The sequence below is a fragment of the Crocodylus porosus genome, unplaced genomic scaffold (assembly GCF_001723895.1).
Source record: "Crocodylus porosus isolate Cpor-Errol unplaced genomic scaffold, CroPor_comp1, whole genome shotgun sequence".
In the NCBI taxonomy this organism is placed as follows: Eukaryota; Metazoa; Chordata; order Crocodylia; family Crocodylidae; genus Crocodylus; species Crocodylus porosus.
Genome location: NW_017728927.1, coordinates 120347 through 141737, shown reverse-complemented (window position 1 = coordinate 141737; position 21391 = coordinate 120347). Strand labels below are relative to the sequence as shown.

Genomic DNA, 21391 nt, shown 5'->3' with positions numbered 1-21391 from the left:
ATGGATAATTTTTTAACAAATCAAGTCACTTCAGTAACATTTCCCCATACATAGGGAGGTACTTTAATTACTTCACTCAGAATCACCTTCTGTTGTCTCACATTTTGCATTTAGAACAGGTATAATAATCTAATATCTTGGGTCTGAAGCATTTACACAAATTCATTAGGAATGTGAAGGAGAGTCTTAATAGTCGATGCTACAGTTGGAAACAACATAGTTCCAGACTATTTTAGGTCCTATTTATACCAAAAATGTCTCCCTTGTACAAAGTTACTTTTTATTCAACATTATGATCGAAGAATGCTAAAAAGTAAAGTTCCTTGAAGGCATTAGTTCTCAACATGTAGATGCAGCAGGTAGCATTAAAGGAACTAAGCACAGTGCAACTACGTACATATTAAAAGAAGGCATTTTTAAAGCCTACAAAGTGTTAAGTTTGTCTCCCTTTTATAGGAAAGATTTATGGTATGAGGAAAGTTCAATGTACAACATTCTTTAAAGAATGCTAAAGAGGTTGAGTTTAACTTCGGGGAAGTTCAATATATATCAGTGAAATGGGAAGGGAAGATAAAGCAGCATGACAAACTGTTTCCAAAGGCTGTATTTGACTTCCAATACGACCAACGCAGACATGGCTTAAACTGTAAATAGTATTTGTGGAATTAACATCTAAGGTGCATATAGACACAGTCTGTCCTTCTCATTGCACAAATGCACTTAAAACAATAAGTAAAGGGTACTGTCTCTATGCCTCATTTTCAGAAACAGCATAGATATATGACTATTCAGTGCCATTTTACAAAGGTGACTACAGAAGGTAAAAAAAAAAAAAGTGTGAAATCAATAAGACACGAAGTGATGTAGGTTAGCAATACAATCGTAAAAACAACATTTGAAGTCTGGTATGGATACTAGATCAACATTTAAAAAAGTATCAGTATCAGATGGATAATCCTAATCTTTGGATATTCAGACCCCCAACCAGAGCAAAGACGTTAAACTGGGAACAAAATGACTAAGGATTTCATACTGAAGTATTTTAAAAGGGGTATTATCATTAAAAATACAGGTTTTGTAAAAAGAAGCTTCTATAAAGACTAAGGCATCAGAAATATTACCATGACCTGAAAATCAGCCAGAAAACTTTCCAATGAAAACAGATTTTATAATGGCAAAAACCCAAACGGCCGTGAGCTATATATTACTGCTTTTTTATAGGTGTTGAAAACTTACAATGATATTGACTAGAAGCTGAACAGCCTGGTGTTGGTGGGCAAGCTACAAGAAATACAGAAGTTGTGCGCATGCTTAATATTGCATCTTGTAAGTAAGTTCCACTGAAGTTAATGGATCTACCTCACACTGGGCGCGTCTACACGGGACACGTACTGGACATTAACCTAATACCACTGTGCAGGAGCCTAGCAGTTAAAAAACATGCTAATAGCCTACTGCACAGTGTTGTGAGGCTAATGTGCAGTAAGCATCACAAAATAACCGTGCAGCAGCGCTACTGTGCAGTAACTCTAGTTACTGCGCATTTATTTAATACTTTATTAAGCAAGTAGTAAACTAAATGCACAGTATCTAGAGCATATGAATGAATGTGTAGACACGTCCACTGCAAACTTAAAGACATACATTTTAACAGGACTGGGGCTTTTCAGATTTTTAAAACTGCTTTCAGTTTCAGTATTTTAAAATTTGTGATATTTGCATTTCAAAACTATACACTTTGAAACTGGCAACTTTCTTTACACTCAAATACTGGCACACAGTAAAATATTTTCCAAGAATAGCAAAGGAAATAGCTTCTATTTTTCAGTTAAGAAGCAGACAGAAAAGTTTCTATTTATAAAGAGAAAAGGCAAGCAGGGAAGGCAGTTAAGACAAATACCACTGAAATTCTAAAAGTGCTTGAAAAAGTTGGATTTAAAAGAGTTTTTGGTGTCCAATAAATCTTAAAAAAGTAATTTTTCTTTCTATGAAGTAGTGATGCCAGGAAAGGAACTGGAAAATAAATCAGAAGCCAAAACCCCTAATCCTGAAACTGGATCAACCCATACAATCTCTTGTGTGCAGGGGGAGTTCTACTGAGGTGATGGGGTCCATGTTAGCAGACTGTTTTGCAGAATGAAGGCCATAGTTTACATTTATAACAACAGCATTTGACCAACAGACAAAAACCAACGCCCCTCCCCCAACAAGCCCCCCACAAAACCTTGGCTATTTAAAAATATATATCACATTCAGTCCTTACTATACAGCTTTATTAAGCAAATGATTAAAAGTTAAAAATGCAACTTGTCTCGCTGATACCAATGGGAGCATTTACACCAGTAATATTAAGTACATGCTTACATGGTTTGCTGGACTGGCGCTTGCATGTACAGACTAATACAAGGAGTTATGTCCACACCACACTTTCAGAAGTCAGCCTTTTCATAAATTCAGCATAACTGCTAATGGGAATAAATTAAATGAAATGGACACACACACACACACTCTTACTGCTCAAAGCATTCAATGCCAACAATTGCAAAAAAAACTATGCTATCACAGCATAATTTTTTTAAAATTAGAAACCTAGTAAAAGTAGGAGTATAAAAAAAAGCTTGCTGCAACTGTTGGTTTAAATGAACAGATAGGCTTACAATTCTGATTGCATTCCTTAGCAGTGGAAATCTTTTTACTGAACTGTTCTAAAAGAAAAACTACTTCTCTATATACATACTCAAGTTATATGAACTGTTGTGTTTTAAAACAGGTATTGTCAAATTGATTTTTTAACTGTTTTCTTTTTTTACAAGTCTAAATTTATTCTTATCTCAGTTTCATAACCTTTCCAGCTATGTGCTTCTTCATTATGTAAAACTGTTTCCTAGTATGTCAACCCTTTTGGACCACGTTAAATGAAGTCTCATTGAATTTGATGCAGAAGTGAGACAGACCCTTCTCTGATGTAGGCGAGTAAAAAGCTCAAGCTTTCTACATCAGGTTTTTTCCCCTCAAAAAATGAATTCTAGTACAAAACTAAAGTAATCTATTCACTCTTGCATGAACTTTTCTATACCTAATTGACCAAATTCTTATTTAAAAAACAAAGACAAAAACCTAAGCAAACCAAAAACAAAAAGTCCAGTTTGTGTTTTTCTAATCACATAATTTCTCTGAATCAGTGTAACCAACATCTGTGTTGCTCTTCTGAAGAATCTTGTGGAACTTGCAAACCTTTAGGATACTGAAAGAGACCAGACAAAAAGGTAGGTCTGAACTACACAGTAAACTGAAGTAGCCTGCACTCAAGTTACTTCTCTCAAAGCACAGACAAAAGTGACAATTTTTGCCTGATCTGACCCCTGAAAGCACTCTACAGCTGTCATCAAACACAAGTGCACAGCTGCAGAGTGCTTTAAAAGGGCCTGATCCTGCGAAAATCAGAACCTTCACTACGTGAGGTTCGGAAGAAGGCACTCCAAAGTGGAGTGCCCTCAGCATCTTGTGTTACTGCCCTCAGTAACTTGTGTCTGCATGCACCAGGAGCAAGGCTGAGCTGCCCTGCTTCATGCACTGTTTTCAGAATGGGCTGTGGGGCAGGGGGGCAAGGGAACAGAGAGGGAGCTTGTTCTGGAAGTTGCCCGGGCAGCAGTGTTGGCAGGTGGGATGGGTAGATTGGAGGCTCCCCCCACCTCCTTGACTTGGGGGGGTCTCTAATCCACCCAACCCACACTCCAACACAGCTGGGGAACCCAGAACGAGCTCCCTTCCCTGCCTTCTCCCCACCCTCCTATCCAGACAGCACCAGAGCTGCAAGTGGAGCTAGGGGAGAACCTTTGCAGAGATGCAGTCTCGCTCCCTAGACTGGCTCCAAATTGGAGCCAATCCTCCACCCTTCCAACCCAACAGCTAACATCTGTTGGTTCAGAGGGATCAGTTTAACTCCTGACTCTTTCTGCAGAGGATCATGAGTTAGACCAGGAAGCTGCATTTCCGTCTGCGCCTTCAATTTAGCTTAGATCCAGTAAGAGGTACCCACACTGCAAAATATGCTAGAGCTGTTTTTCCTCCCAGTGGCACTTCATTAACTAGTGTGGTTCTAGGACTTCTAGAAAGGAGCATGCTTTACGGTTCTGCAGGAACATCAGCTGCTTTATTAATTCTTTCCCAGTAAATTGTGGAAGATAGTCTACATCTAAAACACAGTGTGGTCATGTTAACATCAGACAAGTTGTGCTCGCTTGAGCATTAGCCTGTACCAGTCAACTTGAGCTGAAAGCACCACCACATTCACAGTAACACTGTGTGTGCATGAACAGGACTTGAGTTTGAGGCAGCATACAAGTTATAAATTGTCTTTTCAGTGAAAACAAGCCCTGAATGTTAAACATCTTGGGACAACTTTGTCTTGCCTTTCTATATCGCAGTATAACCTCAGATGTATCAAGGAGAGACGGGGAAAAAAAACTACAGACACCCTTCCAGGTAAAATGGTCCTGTGTTCCCCTCCACTTGCCCCTGCACTCCCTCCTTAGTTGGAAGGGCTTCAGTTCTGGTTCTGCGCTGGCTTGGGACAAGGAATACATGCTGGCTCTGGCTCCCCCCCCAGTCATGCAGCAGTGGTCGTGGTGGCCGCAGCTCCTGCCCCAGCTCTGGCTCCAACCCAGGGAGCATGGCCAGGTGGGACTGAAGCCAGCTTGTGCTCTGTAATCTGGACTGGAGTGGAGTCAGAACCCCAAATGACAGTAAGGGGGGCGGTGGAGAAAGGAAGGATGGGATATAGTGGTGACAGGGAGGTGGTGGGGGACTGAAAGGGGGAGGCAGCAAGCATGGTGCTGACTCTGAGCTTCAGCGTCGGTCAGGGCCAGTTGGACCCACAACAGCTGCATCCCCCCCCACACACACACTTCCAAGACAAGGGTCCTTTTCCCCTCCCCTGTGTTGATCAGGGTAAAAAGCAGTCTTGGATTCAAGTAAATTTGATACTTCTTTAGTTCATGGGGAAGAAGTAACGATTGGGGAGGTCCTAGTGAAAGGATTCCATAAGCACATGAAAGACCACATGAATGTGACTACGTGACAATTATCACAAGAACTAAATTAGACCTTTTCTTAATTTTTTAATATTTGATTTTCCGAAGTTAGTATTCTATGAACATCAAAGATTGTATATTGTTCTGCTATTTTCATCTTATAAAAATGAGTCATAACTGCATTTAATATATCAACCAGACTATTTTACTTAAAGGTACAGATGAAAATTAATGCTGAAGACAAATAGTGAATGTACATTTTATGAATCAGTCTGATTCATTTCATTATCACCAAGACAGGTGGGTTTAAATAAGGGCGATGAACATTCATGCCCCACATGCTTTCCATACAACAACATATGAACAGTTTACAACCTAGACACTGCCATACAACCATTTCCAAGAGAAGAAAAATACATAAAATATTTATAACAAAAAGTTTAGTAAATTTTCAAATTATTCAAGAAAGGACCATTTTTTTTAAAAAGGAATATGAAAAATATTGGTTAACGTAACACCTTTTTAAAAAAAGTAGATTTAAATGCCATTTTTATCAGCGTTTTAGCTGTTTCTCTGAATTTTTTTCCACTTTGTTTTGATCTCCCAAGTCTTAATTCAGGCAAAATTCTCAACAGACTTCCCACTGAGCAAGGGCTGCAAAATCAGACCTATAGTAAGTTCCACAGTGTGTATTAAAAAAAAGGATTAGAAGATTAGAATTTTCTTACCTAGTGTTACATCAAACATATGTAAATTAACATTAAAAATTTATCTCATTTCAAATAAGTGATAAATTAAAGGCTGCAGTAAATAATTTTATTTTGTAAAGAAAACACACACAAAGCGGGCACATTATAAATAATAAATGAAAATGTCAAACTTGTTTTTCCACTTGTCACAACATTATTTATAACTTTAAAAGACTGCTACAGGCACATTTTTGGCCAAAATATAGGAAGACACTGCATATTAATATATATCAAATAAATGTATATAAAAGACTGACATTCAGTAAAGGCCCTGGAAATGTCACATGCAGTGGCTTTGCATGTTTGAGCACCAACCTAGGTAAACAAATAAGCACCTAGCAATCCTTATACAAATCAGGCACAAAAGAAAGTAAGTTACAACACAAGTCACAAGCCTGAGCATGCCTGGATGAAGCACTGTGGTTCTTCAGGCAGATTAGTAATGGAAGATCACACAAATGAGCTGCTTGTGTACAAGACCAGCACAAGCAACACAGAGACAGCAGGATATGAAGCTTAGTGCAAGTTATCAGCACTGAAGAAATTAAAAGGATAATAGGGAAGTGGTAGATATGAGTTATAAAATAGCTCTGTAATAGAGCAAATCTGGGTGCTCCAATTCAATTTTGACATTGGGGCTGTCTGTACAGCTTACCAGTTCCTCAATCTCAGCATTGCCAGAAACATCCAACTCCAAAATGTAAAGAATTAAAAAAAAAATCTCAAAATTAAAAACTTATTTTGCATTGACATCCACTTGATAATAGTTTTTTTGGGTCCAACTATATGCTTTTTCACCAAGGACTGTAGGCATTTTGTGTCTTGGAGCTGAGAATATTAAATCTTATTATTTTGTGCACATGCTTAATTGTCAGTTGCCTACCTTCTATAACCTTATTTAGGTTTAGCATCATCTAGTTTCCACTCATCTGCAAGAGAAGCTTCAATAAAGTCACTCACTTATTTCTTTATGCATTAGCAGAATAATACTGAGAAGGAAAAACAAAGACTGACAAATATTTGGCCAGCTATGCACTTACGTACAAATCTGTGGGAAGGCTTATGACTGGCAGGAATTAGTCAAGAGGGAATGGACCCCTGCCTGTGATTTTCAATATACCAAGCTCAACATTATATGACCATGAAATCCTGTGTTTAAGTTCTGCAGACAGAGCACTGGCCACGATCAGGAGCATGTTCTACATACAGTAAAGAACATACAGCAGATACCAGAGAAATGGGATACTAAAACATACACTACAGCTATTCTCTTTATAGTCTGTCACACTATGAGATTACCCTTCCTTGGTGTTTTCACTACTGCCTTAAACCCTGGGCATATCATGAAAGTGCCAGGCTAGCACACACCCACCACAGATGTTTTTAGTATGCACTCTTTGCCCTGAAGGGATGTTGTCACAGCTATGATTACAGGTGCGAGATACTCTGCTTGGGACAGTCAGAGGGTGTGTTGCAGGCATGTGGACATGTTGGTATGGTTACTATAAAATGTAATGAATCAGAGGATAGAGTGCCAAGCAATATTACATATGCAATTTGCATATGCAGTTTGCATAATTGGTAAATTAACCACCCTGACAACAAATGCAGGAGAACACACAGAGAGGCTGACTTGATGGTTATAGCAAAATCTGTTTGTCTTAGGGCCCAGACAGTTTGCTTCAGAATATAGGTAGTGCTAAAGAAGATGCTCAGATTTGGTTGCCTGAACTTGTCTTATTAAACTACTTACAAACTTTCTTCAGTTTATAACATACAGAATAATGAACATGGAAGAGCAAAAAAAGGTGTTACATTTTCCTCCAGCCCCAGTATATTTCTAAATAAAACTCAGTTTGTTTCATCTTCAGAACTACTGATTAGAGTAAAAGAACCAGAAGGAAAAGGTACCATCTTTTAACAGCCTGAATTTCTACTAGTGTCTAAGGCAGGATTTAGAAAGGCCCTCTCAATAGCTATTTCAGAGTCAAGTGAGAGTTGACATAGTACAGTAACAGGTCAGTTCTGATAAGGGTTATTGAAATATTAGAAAAAGTAAAGCTCCACCTCCAAAGAGTTCAGAGGTAACCCGGGTTAATAAGATAGGGTATCTAAACAGTATGGACAATGCTACTTGTTCAAAAGAGATGGAATATACACCCATGTAGCCACTGACCAGAAATGTAACATTGGGACCAAGCAATAGGCTAATTAATTCTAAATTAATAATGAGGTCATTACTTCTGTATAATCTACCTAAATATTTTCCCTTTTTAATTTTTTTTTCAGTTATTGATAGCAAAACTTTAGAACTTACAAATGGACAACTGAAATGGTGACTGGTAAGTAGATGATATGAGCAAGCACATTATTAAAGTAACTACATAATTATTTACCACACCTTGGTTAAAAATGAAAACAGTCTCAGCTTTACTAGATAACATGCAAGTGTACACATGCAGCTGTTTTAACATTGAGTAAAAAAAAAAGCAGTTTAGAGCTTCCTGTTCAGCTTCTTTAAAAATCAAGTTTCAAAACATTTTATGTTGAAGAAGGTGTTCTTTAAGCCCCACTTTGCATTTCATTTTCATGATAGCTTTCTGAATCTTTTTAAGTCAACATTAAACATTCTTCTTCCACTTCAATTCAAGGAAAAATCCAGTTTATATGTATTTTAATGTTTTGTAGGAACTGGCCCTACATAGTATCTGTCACTACAGTAGGAAAACTATGATTTTCCAAAACTTCAACAGGATGGGGCACTAGAAAAATCCAGCAGTTGGTTGCACGTGGACAGCAAGGCATATGGCAACAAGTCTATTCCAAATAGGGGGACTTTTGTGAACTATACAAACAGGGGGACAATCCTGCATAGGGCAAGAGATGTGAGAGGATGACCTGGAACCTTTCTCTCTAGATTTAATGAGCTAATGAAGAAAAAGCTCTAGGTGTTAGCTTTCTAAGGCTGGTGAAATAGGATTCCAGTTGAAAGGGTCAATTTTTGCCCTGGTGCAAGCAGGCATGACTCCAGTAAAGTCAATGAAACAGCATTAGCTTAAACCAGGGCTGAGTTTAGCCCAGATTATGTAAGCAAGCTTTCCTTTTTCTGCTTAGGTTTCTCAGTAATGAGAACATGATATCCAAGTCATGTACTTGAGTTGGTGGAGAGGAAAATAGCACTCCCAGATCTTTAAGTTAAGGCTCAAATGGCTGTCTTGTTTATTAATCAGAAAACGTAAAAAAAACAAAACAAAAGAGCAGTCTTCTGACTTGCATTTTTGCAATTTAGAAACCAATGTTTTGGGTAAACAGCTTAAGCTTTTGCCTTACATTAAGAGTTACAAGGTGGAACATTTTCAAGAAGAGCTAGAATACAGTGGAAAATTTAAGTAACTAACTAGCACAAACTAGTTTTATTATTATTATTATTATTCTGAAGTGGATCTGTGGGAGTTGCTTGTTACATTTGCAGGATTATATGCAGTTGAAATGTGACTGCTACAGGTGTTAGGACAGAAGAGAGTCCATTAGATTCTTAACATTTAGACATGAAAATGAAAAAGAAAAAGACATCCCTTTCAGAGTATTGTTTGCTTGTCTGACTAGTTCTATAGAGTACAATAAATTTGAATTTACAGTAACAGCAAATTAAGGCAATCCCAATTTGTTTTGAAAGACTAGAGAATCCATCATTAGCAACTGAAATTTCCCTATGATTCAGGCATCTTTAGCACAAGTGCTGTTTAACAGCACAGTCTACATACAAGGCCGAAAAGAAACAACAAATAGAGGAAATTTCATTTGGATTTCATAGAGAAGCGACTCTCACCAGCTATCCTACAATTTTAAAGAACTAAAAATTATCAGTAATTCTACTTCAAATACACATATTTTCAGCATTTCCAAAGCAGCAAACCAAAACAAATAATAGTTAAATTTAAAAACTCTCACTTGAATGGAATACGAGGAAGGAGCAGCAAAAATACAATTAAGAGCCAAAATTAATTTTTCTTTCAATCATCCCGTGGTGGCAAGGTCAGAAAATTTATGGCAAGAAATAAAGACATGCAATATGGGCAGCACAATCGTTAGGCCTGCTTAATTGTAGACATAAGTAATAAAAGTCAAGCACTAGACCACGACTTTAATAATAAAATGAACCCTCTGATTTATAGTGATTTGGTCACTGAGAGGCTTTATGCCAAAACTGAAAAAAATAGTCATAGCTGATAAAGTACACATAAGTGGTATAAATGAGCTTGGCCGTCAAGAAGACATGGCTTACTATAACAGTTATAATATCACTCTAATGGCTCAGAAATAGGAATAGCTAGTTAAAGACATGAGTCCCAGTCCAGGACCCATGGAAACCAAAGGTACATAGATATTGGCTCCAATAACATTAGAGCTGGAATGTCTCAATTTGTAATGTGCTTATACTCAATAACCCTGTAAATAGGAAAGTGCCATTCTTCCCTTCTTACAGATGGGGTACAGGAAGTAGGTGGCACACTCAGTAACAGACAAAATATATGGCAGAATAGGGCACTGAACCCAGATTTCTGAAGTCCTAGTCCAAAGCTCTAAGCCAGGGATTCTCAACCTTTTTAAACTTGAGTCTATCCAGGGGATGCCTTAAGGCACTCCTTGGTGCCAGCTTGTAGGTTTTCACTCCTTTTCACTTCTTTTGCAAATAAGTCAGAAAGACCACAACTGTGGATTTCTAGTTGAAATCTCTGGGATTATCTTGCGAATGACTTCTGTAAACCCAACAGTGCTAATGCTGAGTGGCCTTCTGTAGCACTCTGAAAGGATCTCAAGGCACCCCAAGATGCCATGGCATGGTTGAGAATAACTAAACACTTGCATAGAAGCTTTCAGTAGGAAACTCTGGGAGAAGTCTGTTTGACTTTAGTATAATAAAAAAGTCCGGAGGGGGGGGAGGATTTTCACTGCTGTTTGACAAAAAACAGAATAATTTTTTTTTGGTAAAAAGGTAATTGTTTTTTCCTTATTATGCTTGAACGTGTTTGGCTTGTAACAAAATATTTCTACCTACCATGTCTGAATTAAAAAAAAAAAAAATCCCGCCCCCCACCCCCAACTCATGTTTCTAATTACAATGTTACTCATTTGTCTTTTTGTAACAATTTTACTTAATATCACACTTATTTTTATGATATAAAATATCTGATTACTGCAACAAGATGAGCACAAGATATTGTTGTTTCAGGAAATTGCTGTTTAAAAAAAGCACAAGTTAATTGGTTTATTAGGGCAATCACAGATCTCAATAGTTACGCGAAAGCCACAATAAAGACGGTAAAAGTTAGATTAATCATCCATGTAAGGATTTGAAAAATACCCTGTCACTAAAGCACATTATTAGTTAGCATTCTGAACACCCTTTTAAAATCTAGCTAGCAATTGGGGTCCATTCCTTTACAATTAAGCAGTTTTATCTAAACAGTGTAACAAAGGTTTGGTAATAAATGGTAATGGTAAAGCCTTTTGAAATCAAAACTTTTTTGGAATAAATGCAGGATCCAGCATGCATAAACTGGAGTGAACTTTGCTGTTCCTTTGGACAGGAGTGCATGCAACCTTTACATATCACCTCTTGCTGAGTGACGGCCCAGTACTTCCCCTAAAATAGTAGGACCAGTCTCTCCTACTGTTTGCAGACATACTAATGGAGAGATTCTGTTCTGCCGCTTGGCATGAAAAGAGGGTTCCTTCTACCCTCTCTCTACTTTGCAAACCAGCATGGCAAAGTAGGACTTGGTTTACAGCAACAGTTATGTGACTAAGTGCTACAGCCACTTCTGTAATACAAACTTAGTGCATCTATGAAAGTAAAAGCTTATAAGCAAAAGCATTACTTCTAATTTTCCAATTTCTTTAACTTTAGTTGCTAGTAATATGGTTTACAAGCATTTGTTTCTAGATAATTCTAAAAGTTCATAACTAAAATAAAGAGAAGCCCACAATCTTATGGGATATTTAAACCTAACTTCCAGAGCTAAATGAAGGAGGTAGAGTATCTTTCAGAATTTGGTGGTCATGAACTAACTACCAGAGCCATAAGAAAAAAGTTTAGTCACTTAATTGATAACAAAACTCCAACTGTCTTCAAATGTCCCTTAGTTAGATTTCTGATGTAGTGCACATTTCCCCATCATGACAGAATTCACCCTTATAACATTTACGATGCATTGCAAACAATCCTGAATGCATAATTATAAATATTACACACACACTTGACTCCTATTAACCATACTGTTCACTACAAAAGCTTTAAACAAGCCTGCTTAATCAGTTAATATTAGCTGTGGTTGGCCAATTGTCCCAAGAAACATGATTTATTTTTGTCACTTTTCACTTTCTTCTAAAAATTACATTTCATTGATGGAGATGATAACTCATAAGGAACCTATGATTCTTTATTTAACTTCCTTCCCCCATCTTTCATGAATTAGCTGCTACTTCACTAGAAATAATCAACATAGGGTTATCAAGAAAAGGAAAACTCTGTCTTATAAATTTAAATTGATAAGAAAAAAATAGTATAATAGGGTAAGCTGCACGCATACTTTACCATAACCTCCAGATTGTTTTCCATGTAATGGGTCATCATCTACAGTATTTATTTTGAGGCCCAGTTCCTTGGGGTGAAAATTGCTATTAATGTTATTGAGAAACGTTGCTTTACTTCCTAAAGGCAAAAGAAATAGCTACCAGTTTTCATACAGCTGTCTGAATTACATTTTTCACTGGGTAAAAGTCAGATTTCCTTCACAGGGAAATATGAAGAATGACAGCAGGTGTAAGTGTGTGGATGGGAAAGGGGAGGCAGGAGCTCCTTGCATCCCTTGGTCTGTGATGAGAAAATTTCAGGTTGCAAGAGAATACTATCAGTCTACTTTTATGAGCCCAATTTTGCTATCTGTATTCTGTTCTTCTCTGTTTCAACCCATGTATCACTATGGGTCTTCCCAAGAAACAAGGAAGTAATTGCCTGACAGGGAAGTAATTACTGGGAGTGCTATTTTGCAGGATTCCAACAGGGCTGTGTGAATATGTAGGGTGGGGAGGAGGCTCTAACCAAAGTTTCATGCCTAGTGCACAACAGCCATCAGCTCTCATAAGGCTTCAGAAATTTTTGTATTCCTTTTTGACTCAGCCTTTGATTTCTCCCACCTTCCTAAGTATATATGCTACAGGCCATTTTATATGTTGATAATAGATGGCTTTTAATAAATGAGGGCACTAAAGAGGGAAGAAGAAAAAAAACCTCTTAGGTTTTAAAAACTGAAGAGGTTTTTTAGAAAACCTCCTCCTTCCCATTTACCTACTAGTCTTATACCCAAGGTCATAAACAGAATTGAAGTAACACTGATCCAAATGGCCATTAGATCTAGCAACAGCCTCCTACAAGGTTACGTCTCCTCCTTTCCTATCCTAGCAAACAATTACCCTGGTTGTTACAAAGTCTGTATTTGAAACTTGTCTGCTATCAGCAACTAGTGGAGTTTCTATGCTGAGTGGGCTCCTCAAAGCTTTTTTTCCCCACAATTTTCCTTTCCTTACAGTAATCATAACAGTATCTATAGGACAGAAATTGAATAAGTTAGAAGATAATTGAAGAATAATTACAAAATTCCTTAAAAAATATCACACACAATATTTTAAAGGGATTTTGTAATTATTCTTTCAATTATCTTCTAATCTTTTAAGTCACTCTACAAATTATTGTAGCTGTCTTAAAAATAAAAGCCCAATCCTTATGATACTTGCTTTTATTCTTAGTATAGATATTCCATATCTTTCCATCATTTTTTATACAGAACTTCCATGGGGTCAATGGGACTTCTGTTCATGAAACAATGGCAGACTATGGCTAAAATGTAAACACCACCACTCTGAAGGATTACAAGTAGGATACTGAGACCAAGAACTATGGAATTAGATTCATCTGAATCACAAGTATAAAAAGCATACACTTTGGTGTCAGAATTCCAGATTCTTTACTGCTTTTGAAAGTGCTTTGTACAATTATATTCTGAAAGCAGTTTTATTTTATAGAAGACATGCAAAACATTTTCAGTGTTTTAGAAAGTATATGTTCCAACAGTATCTGCTTATATTTACATTAACATTATCAGATATTATTATATAAAGCTATCTGCTCAAGTGATGCCTCACAGAAGCCAACCAATATTCCTTATCTTGGAAACATCACAAATGTTTACAGTACTAAAGTCTGAATCATAATACTGATGTTTATTTAAAAAAAACAACCCAAACACAAAATCCTAGCATACCAGTTCTATAAGAGATAACTTTATCTTATTAAATATGCCATCAAAGAAACAGCTGTAGTGTTTTGTAACATAATTAAAAATAAATAGAAGGGTACAGATTCATCACTGCCTGTTTAAAAACCAGGTTTTGAGTCCCTGTCTCTACCTTCTGTAATAGGTACGTGTAAAGCCAGAGTTTGAAGATTTAGAGCAATTTTGATTTTAGAACATCACTTTTTGAGATTGTTTTATTCCCTCATGAAAGTATAGTGCTTTTATAGATACAAGATTATACCCAGCAGTCCTTCCTCAAATTAAATCCACAAGAACTGCAGGGTGTGGTCCCAAATAATTACATTTAAGAGTCTGGCAATCATACCATAAAATGCAGTGAGCACTATATCACAGTTGTTACGCATTGCTTCTTTTGTGCTGAGATGAAGATGAACAAAAGACCATCCAGTTTACTTGAAAACTGCTGAAATTGAACCCAAAGTTTCAGTAGCTTCGGCTTATTTTTTCCCCTTCTGAAACTGAAACTTTCCATCTCGCCCTAAGGGGGAAAAAAAGTTGTTCTCTCTGACTTCTGGATATTTCATCTTACTTGTGTCTTTTCTTCTTCTTCATCCGTGCATTTTCCCCCTCTCCCATTTTCTTCCCTGACCCCCGTATACCTGACTATAGCCTTTTTAAGTCTCATTACATTTCTGGTTATAGCCTCTCCTACCATGTCCCGTCTACTGGATCATTCCAGGGAGACAAGTGTACCACTTCTTCAAATTCACAGCTGTTTTCTTATTAAGGCAGGGAGATATTGGTTGATTCAATTTGTGATTCCATTCTTTTTTCCTACTGATAAAACACGTACTCCAGGTCACCCAGTAGGCTTGGGTTCAATGATAAAATGGTTCAACAGAGTGTTTTAATATCTATTTTTTTCACAAATTTTAAATAAAGTTACATTATAGTATGCCAATTTTCAAAACCTATTTTATAACTAAATTTGAAACATGATCTCAAGAGTCTTAACTGGCGGGACTTGAGTCTACCATTCTATTTTACTTCTACAGCATCTGATGGCCTACCAACCTTTCAAGTGTTAGTGATGCCATCATTGTTGTATAGCAAAAAGAAAACCTTGAATTCAGATGTTAGCAGGCAAGTTCAGCAGGAAGCACTTTTCTAAGGTTTTGTTTTAATACAAACAGTAATATTTACAGCAACAAGCACTATACATTCAGCTGGGGAGAAGCTTTGTAACAAAACTTTCTTGTGCCAGCAATACCCTGAGTGAAGGGAACTCATCTGGTTTGGCTACATTGGTAAGGAAGTCCTTACAGAATCTGTTTGCAATCCCAGATGGGGCTTCTTCTACTACAGCATGCGCAGCAGGAATCAGGAAAAATGGTGGAACAGGATCATGGATCTTTGGCTATGTGAATCCTCTGGTCCAGCACTCCTGCACTCAGGGCTGTCCCTGGGAGAGGGGTTGCAAATCAGGGCGACTGTTCCGGACACCATGCTTTCGGGGGCCCTGCGGATCTGGGCAGAGCAGCAGTGGCGCGGAGCTGGGCGGAGCAGTGGCTCTGTGTCCAGCTGCTTGCCGCCGCCCCGTCAGGAGCAGCTTTTTCGGGTCCGCGGCCTGTGGGATTGTAGACATTCACTGTTAACTCCAGAAATGCAGGCACATTCCTGCAGTGGCTCAGGCCAGAAGCTGGGGGGCACTACAGCAGCCCTTGGAAGCTGTGCTGGGGAGCGGGGTGTGGGCAGCCCCAGAAGCAGCCTTAAGTGACCTGGCCAGGGAGTGGGTTTAATTCCACACTCCTTGTCTGGACCCAAGCTGGGGTTTGCCTTGTGCTCCCCGCTTGCTGCTGCAGTGGCAGGAGTGGGGGCATGGTCAGACACCGACTGCATGGCCCCCTGAGGCAGAGGGGGCTTATTCCTCCCTCTACCCCAAGGGGACTGCAGTGGGGTCTGCCAGACTCAACTGCTGATCACTCCCTGTGTGGGGCAAGCAGTGGGATAAGCCTCCTCCTGCCCCCTTCACCAGACACCGGAGGGGAGAAATAACATCCCTCCATGCCCCTTCACCTAAGAGGCCCTGCCAGCCAGCTTTTGGCCATGCCCCCACCCCTGCCACTGGAGTGGCAAGGGGGAGTGACCGTGACAAGGGCAGCAGCTCCTGTCATGGTGTCTAGGAGCACGAGCCTCTTCCTAGGGGGGAAGCAGGAAGGCAGGAGTGGATTAGTCAGAGCTGCCATGAACTGAACTGGGTGAGGGGTAGCACTGAAGCTCGGAGGGGTGGCCATAGCTGCCCTAGTGAGGGTTGCTTCCCCATCACTGCTCCAGCAGCAGGGGTAGGGGTGTGGCCAGAGGCCAGTCGCAGGGCCCCTTAGGTGAGGGGGCAGAAAGGGGGGTTATTCCGCCTTCCCTCCAGTGTCTGGCAGAGGGGGCTTATTCTGCCACTCGCCCTGCGCAGGGAGCAATTGGTGGAGGCACTCGGGTCTGACAGACCCCACAATGGTCCCCGGGGGGCAGGGAGAAGAATAACACCCCTCCCTGGCCCCTCTGCCTTAGGGGTCCATGCTGGCCAGTGTCTGGCCATGCTCCTGCCCCTACCACTGCAGCAGTAAGGGGGGAGCCAGGTGGACTCCAGCTCAGGTCCAGACAAGGAGGGGGGCCCTTCCCTGGCCAGTTCACTATAGGCTACAGCTGGGGCTGGCCACACCCCTGCTGCTGCAGCAGTCAGTGGAGAAATGACTGGCAGGCCCATGCTGCTGGGACAGGGTAGGGAGGGTGGGAATAAACCTCTTCCCTGCTCCTTTCCAGGGCTGGGGTCTGGCCCAGTCCCCACCCCTGCCTGGCCCTGCTCTGGCTGGCGAGCAGAGGGATGGGGCCAGGCCTGCTGTGCTGGAGCAGAGAGCACAGCCCAGCCCAGAGAGCATGCTAGGGTGCTGAGGGACTCTGGTTTATATTAAACCTGGAAGGGGTCTGGGACAGAAGTTGCAAAAACCTGGTTGAGCTCCAACCGTTTTTATCTCAAATCAGTTTTGGCCACTTTGAAACTGGTTTATGTGTGCTGAACTTATGTTCTGTTGCAAACTGAAACCAGTTTCTGATCACTTAAACCAGTGTATGTGCAACTTTTGTCCCTAGCTGTGAAGAGGAGCTTCTGATATTCCACAGGTTGCAAGAAGGGGTGGGGAGGAACGGGTGATCTTACTTCCTTTTCTGTAATCCTTGTATTGCACACTCCGCACCCCCCACCACTTAGTAAATAAATGTTTACACATATGGTTGGCACTAGGTCTACAACTTCGTCTCTGAACAACTTGAGATCTTGAAAGTATATTATTGGGAGATGACAGATTTTAGAAATTTTGACCAAGATTTTAGGTGAATGGGGGGCAGATCCAAAAAGTTGGGTGCTTATAAAATAAGATTTAGGCACCTAAGTCTACCTAAATCCCGACTGGAGATCCAAAAAACTCCTATTCAGTGGCTGCTTATGCCCAGAAACACCTACACTGCCAAGATGCCTCTCTGTTTGGCTTGGAAGTTTCCCAGGGGCTGGCAGTTATGCTTCTGTGTATGTGCAGAAGTGCTTAGCCTGAGGTTAGGTGCCCATCTCCTTCCTAAGCCCTAAATGAACTTAGGTGTAATTTCTGGATTTCAGGTGTCCCAGTCCTGTCTGCATGCACAGAGCCCACTAACCCACACTGACAAGATTGGGTTCCTCACAAATTTCACCCATAGCCGCTTCATTTCTAAGATGCAGTCCATAGTGGTGAGAATGCTGTTTGCCTCTGATGTAACAGCTGACCGGTTAGAGTATTTGCTCAGAAGTGGAACACCTGGATTGCAGGCCCTCATCACCTGAGAAAGCTCAACCCACATCTACTTCTTGGGAGAGTGCCCTAACCACAAAGCCACAGAGTGGGTGGGGGGGAGGGGTCAATCCCCACCCTACCTGTTGAAACTGTGGGGCCGTATAGAAAGGAATGCATGATTCATGGATCCTACAGGAGAGTTCAGTAGAGAGTATGACTAGCATACTAGTGAAGGCACTCACGTATGGAAAAGAGTCATGCTGGGTTCCTAATATAAAAATAAAGCACTAAAATCAACTGAAATACATTGTGGGAAATTAGTACATAACCCTCAACCCCCTACCACCACACACACACACACTCTGTATAGGATCATAGCTGATTAAAACTGACACGACCTTCTGTTGCTGGGGAAGGTAACAGCAGTGATCTGGTCAGGTTGCTGTCGGTCAAGAATAGAGCCCATTGGCAAATCTACAAGGAAACTCACTTAAGAAATACAGTTCTCTCTGTTACACTAAGGTGAGTCTGGCCCAAGAATAATACCAGTGAAGTCACAGAATGTACATAAGTGTTGCTGACTTAGCTCAGCAAGAGTAAGAGTCACAGAGAGACTTAGCATTTAAACCAAGATAAAGCACAAGGACCTCTTACTTAGCTTTAGAAGTATATGCCTTTGCTTCTAATGGCTTGAGAGCTGCTTCACTGCTGTTTAGACAGCCTCTTTAAAAATGTGAGAACGGTTTTTCACAGGCTCCTAAAAATATGACAGTGTTTCTTCCAGTGTTCTCTGACCTTTTGTACTTCTACATGAAGTACTTTATCACAGACCAACCTGGAAGAAATCCAAGACTTTCTCAATGAAAAAATAAATTCTACAGCAGCAGCCTCAGCATAACGTGGATTGAAGTGTAGCATTAAAGCTTTGATCCTAATGAAGGCCAGAATGCACATTTAAAAAAAATCTATTTTCAGGACATTTCATAATTACTGGGTGGAAAGGATTAATGAATGGAGTAACAAACATTGTCAGTGAGGCTAGCCCAAACTAAGATTTTTTTTTTTTTTTTTGGGGGGGGGGTGGAGGGGGGGGCACGCACGACTTTCCTTTACTAAAGAAAGGGCAATAAACAGAGTTATTTTTAGTAGTTAGCTCCAGATTACCCAGCCACGTAACTTTGAAAAGAGGGCAAGCCTCCAACTACATGACTTTCTGTAAATATAAAGTTTCTGTGCCTTTTGACCAATTCTTTGAAGGTCAAAGAACTGGTTAGCAAAGGCACAGAAATGCAAAAAGGCAGAACTAAGTTTTGTTACCAGTAACTATAATTTTTCCATTTATTTTTATACAACTGCATTCTTGTTATGGTCTATAGCCCAAAATAGAAAGTATACTTTATGTAAGTTACTTGGAAAGGAAAGAAAGAGAATGATTGTTATGAACTATTTGCTTTATGCTGTTTGCTGTTGTACCACTCCCACCATTTGTTAGCAAAATGTGAAAAGTCGCACACAATGGCAGCGTTAGAATAAGTCATGAAAAGACAGACAGGCACAAAAAATCCAATCCCCCAGAATAACTTAACTCTTGCCATCTTTTTCCACAGATGTTAAGGAGAAAAAAATTATTACCTCTCACTCTGTTTTAATATGTAGTAATTCAGGGAAAGGCTTTCATTACAGTATAGTTGAAACAAGAGATACTATTAAATGTATAAAAGAACAGAAAACTTTACAAAGTAACTGAGAGACCCCCCCCCAACAAACTAGTTTCTTTTTGCTGAATTCTGCAGTGATGTCATACTTCTTATTGAAGACACAACCCCAAATATTTCCACAACAGCTGTGTTTTTGTTGATTGAATGTTATAACTTCACTGCTTCCTAAAGGGGAAAATAGGGTATGGTACTAAAACATCAGGTTGTTTGGAAATGTGCCTGAAGTAACAGGGAGTTAGGAAACTTAATTTACTTGTATATTGTTACAGAGTATTGTCACAGATTTTAATCCTTCTTTGAAAGTTTGATGTTACTCTTTCAAAAGACTGACTTTTAAATAGAATATAGTTAATCCTCTTGTACAAACTGAATAACCTTACTGAAGAATGTAACTGAAATTTCTAATGTAAATTTTAATATGGGGATTAGATTTCCAGCTATATGATGGTATGAAATGTTGCAATTAAACAACATATGCTAATATACTTTATCCCAATCATTTATTTCCTAAAATTTCTTAACTTTTGTATCTGAAATGAAAATGAAACATAATATTTTTCATTTATATACAGCAAGGATATCAAGATCCAACCCTCAGGCCATATCTGTCCTGTGGACCCACTCATCCAGTCCCTTTGGTTTGAGTTGACCCACATGTTTCTGGAGTGGCCCCAAGTGCAGGGCTCAGGACGTGCATCACATGCAGTGCCCACTCCAGGCAGCTCATGATCCCTACATGTGGTGCCCACTCTGGGACTCATTCTGCACATGACACCCACCCCAGCCAATCTGGAATCTGCTCTGCACGGGTCACCCAACCCACTGGCCTGGTCCAGGACTGTTCTGCATGCTGTGGACATTCAGGTATTTCAATGAACTGCTTTCAATTTACTGGTTGGGAAATGAGTTCCTTTTTACTTCCTGGCAATACCTGAATTCTCTGCTCTCTCTGACTCAACTCCTCCTGCTTCGAAACATTTTTCAGTTGTTTCTTTAATTACCTAGTTGCTCCTATATAAAATATCCCATCAGACAAACTAGAACAGCTAGAAGCCACCTTGCAAGGAAAACACATTTTTGCATGGAAGATCACATGAATTCTCTGCAAATCATATTTTATAAAGTCCTGGGATTTGGTCACCCCACTGACCTCCTAGAGACAGCCCTACCAAAAAATATTTTTAACAAGAAGCTCTATTTCAAGAGTGCCTGTGCTTCCAGACAAAGTGAAGAAATAAGGAATATAATTTTTTATTTCCTATTTAAAAGGAAGGAGAGAGGTAGCAAATTTAAGTGCATACTTATGCTACTGATATGTACCGTGAAAAGCAGAAGTGTTTAATTTATGAAATCTGAAATGGATATGTGAAGGCCAGGAGGCGGAGATGGGAGTTTACCCCCAAATTGAAATTGACACTTAGTAAAAATCTGGTGATTCTAAAAAACACGTTTTGCTCTTCAGAACCTTATTGTGAGCCTCACTAGTAAGATTTTGTGAATGTGTGCTGACCATATTGTATATCAAAGCTAATGGTATAAAATACTCCATCCTGTGCAGGGCAATCATCTAAAAATTTCCCTTCAGCATAACAGAGTTTGCTAAGGGGTTCACTTAGCACACAGTCAGCCCCAGGACTCTTTTCAGCCCACCCCTTTTCTGTGAACATCTAATTAGTTTTGTGAATAATCAACTGAAAAGTAAAAATTAGAAGCATCTTATGCTGAAATTTAATAAAATATGATTTACAGTTTTACTTA

At 39.6% G+C, this 21391-nt stretch overlaps 1 protein-coding gene and 1 long non-coding RNA gene across 4 annotated transcripts in view; one reads left to right on the top strand and one right to left on the bottom strand.

The window, feature by feature from the left end:
- The window catches only part of BAIAP2L1 (BAI1 associated protein 2 like 1), an 88695-nt gene that overhangs the window by 20692 nt on the left and 46612 nt on the right, over positions 1-21391 (bottom strand). The gene's annotated exons all lie outside the window — the stretch shown is intronic.
- Positions 3134-21386, top strand: LOC109314550. Its single transcript, XR_002102309.1, has 3 exons — positions 3134-3266; positions 8072-8124; positions 20206-21386. It is a non-coding gene; the product is annotated as an uncharacterized LOC109314550 (long non-coding RNA).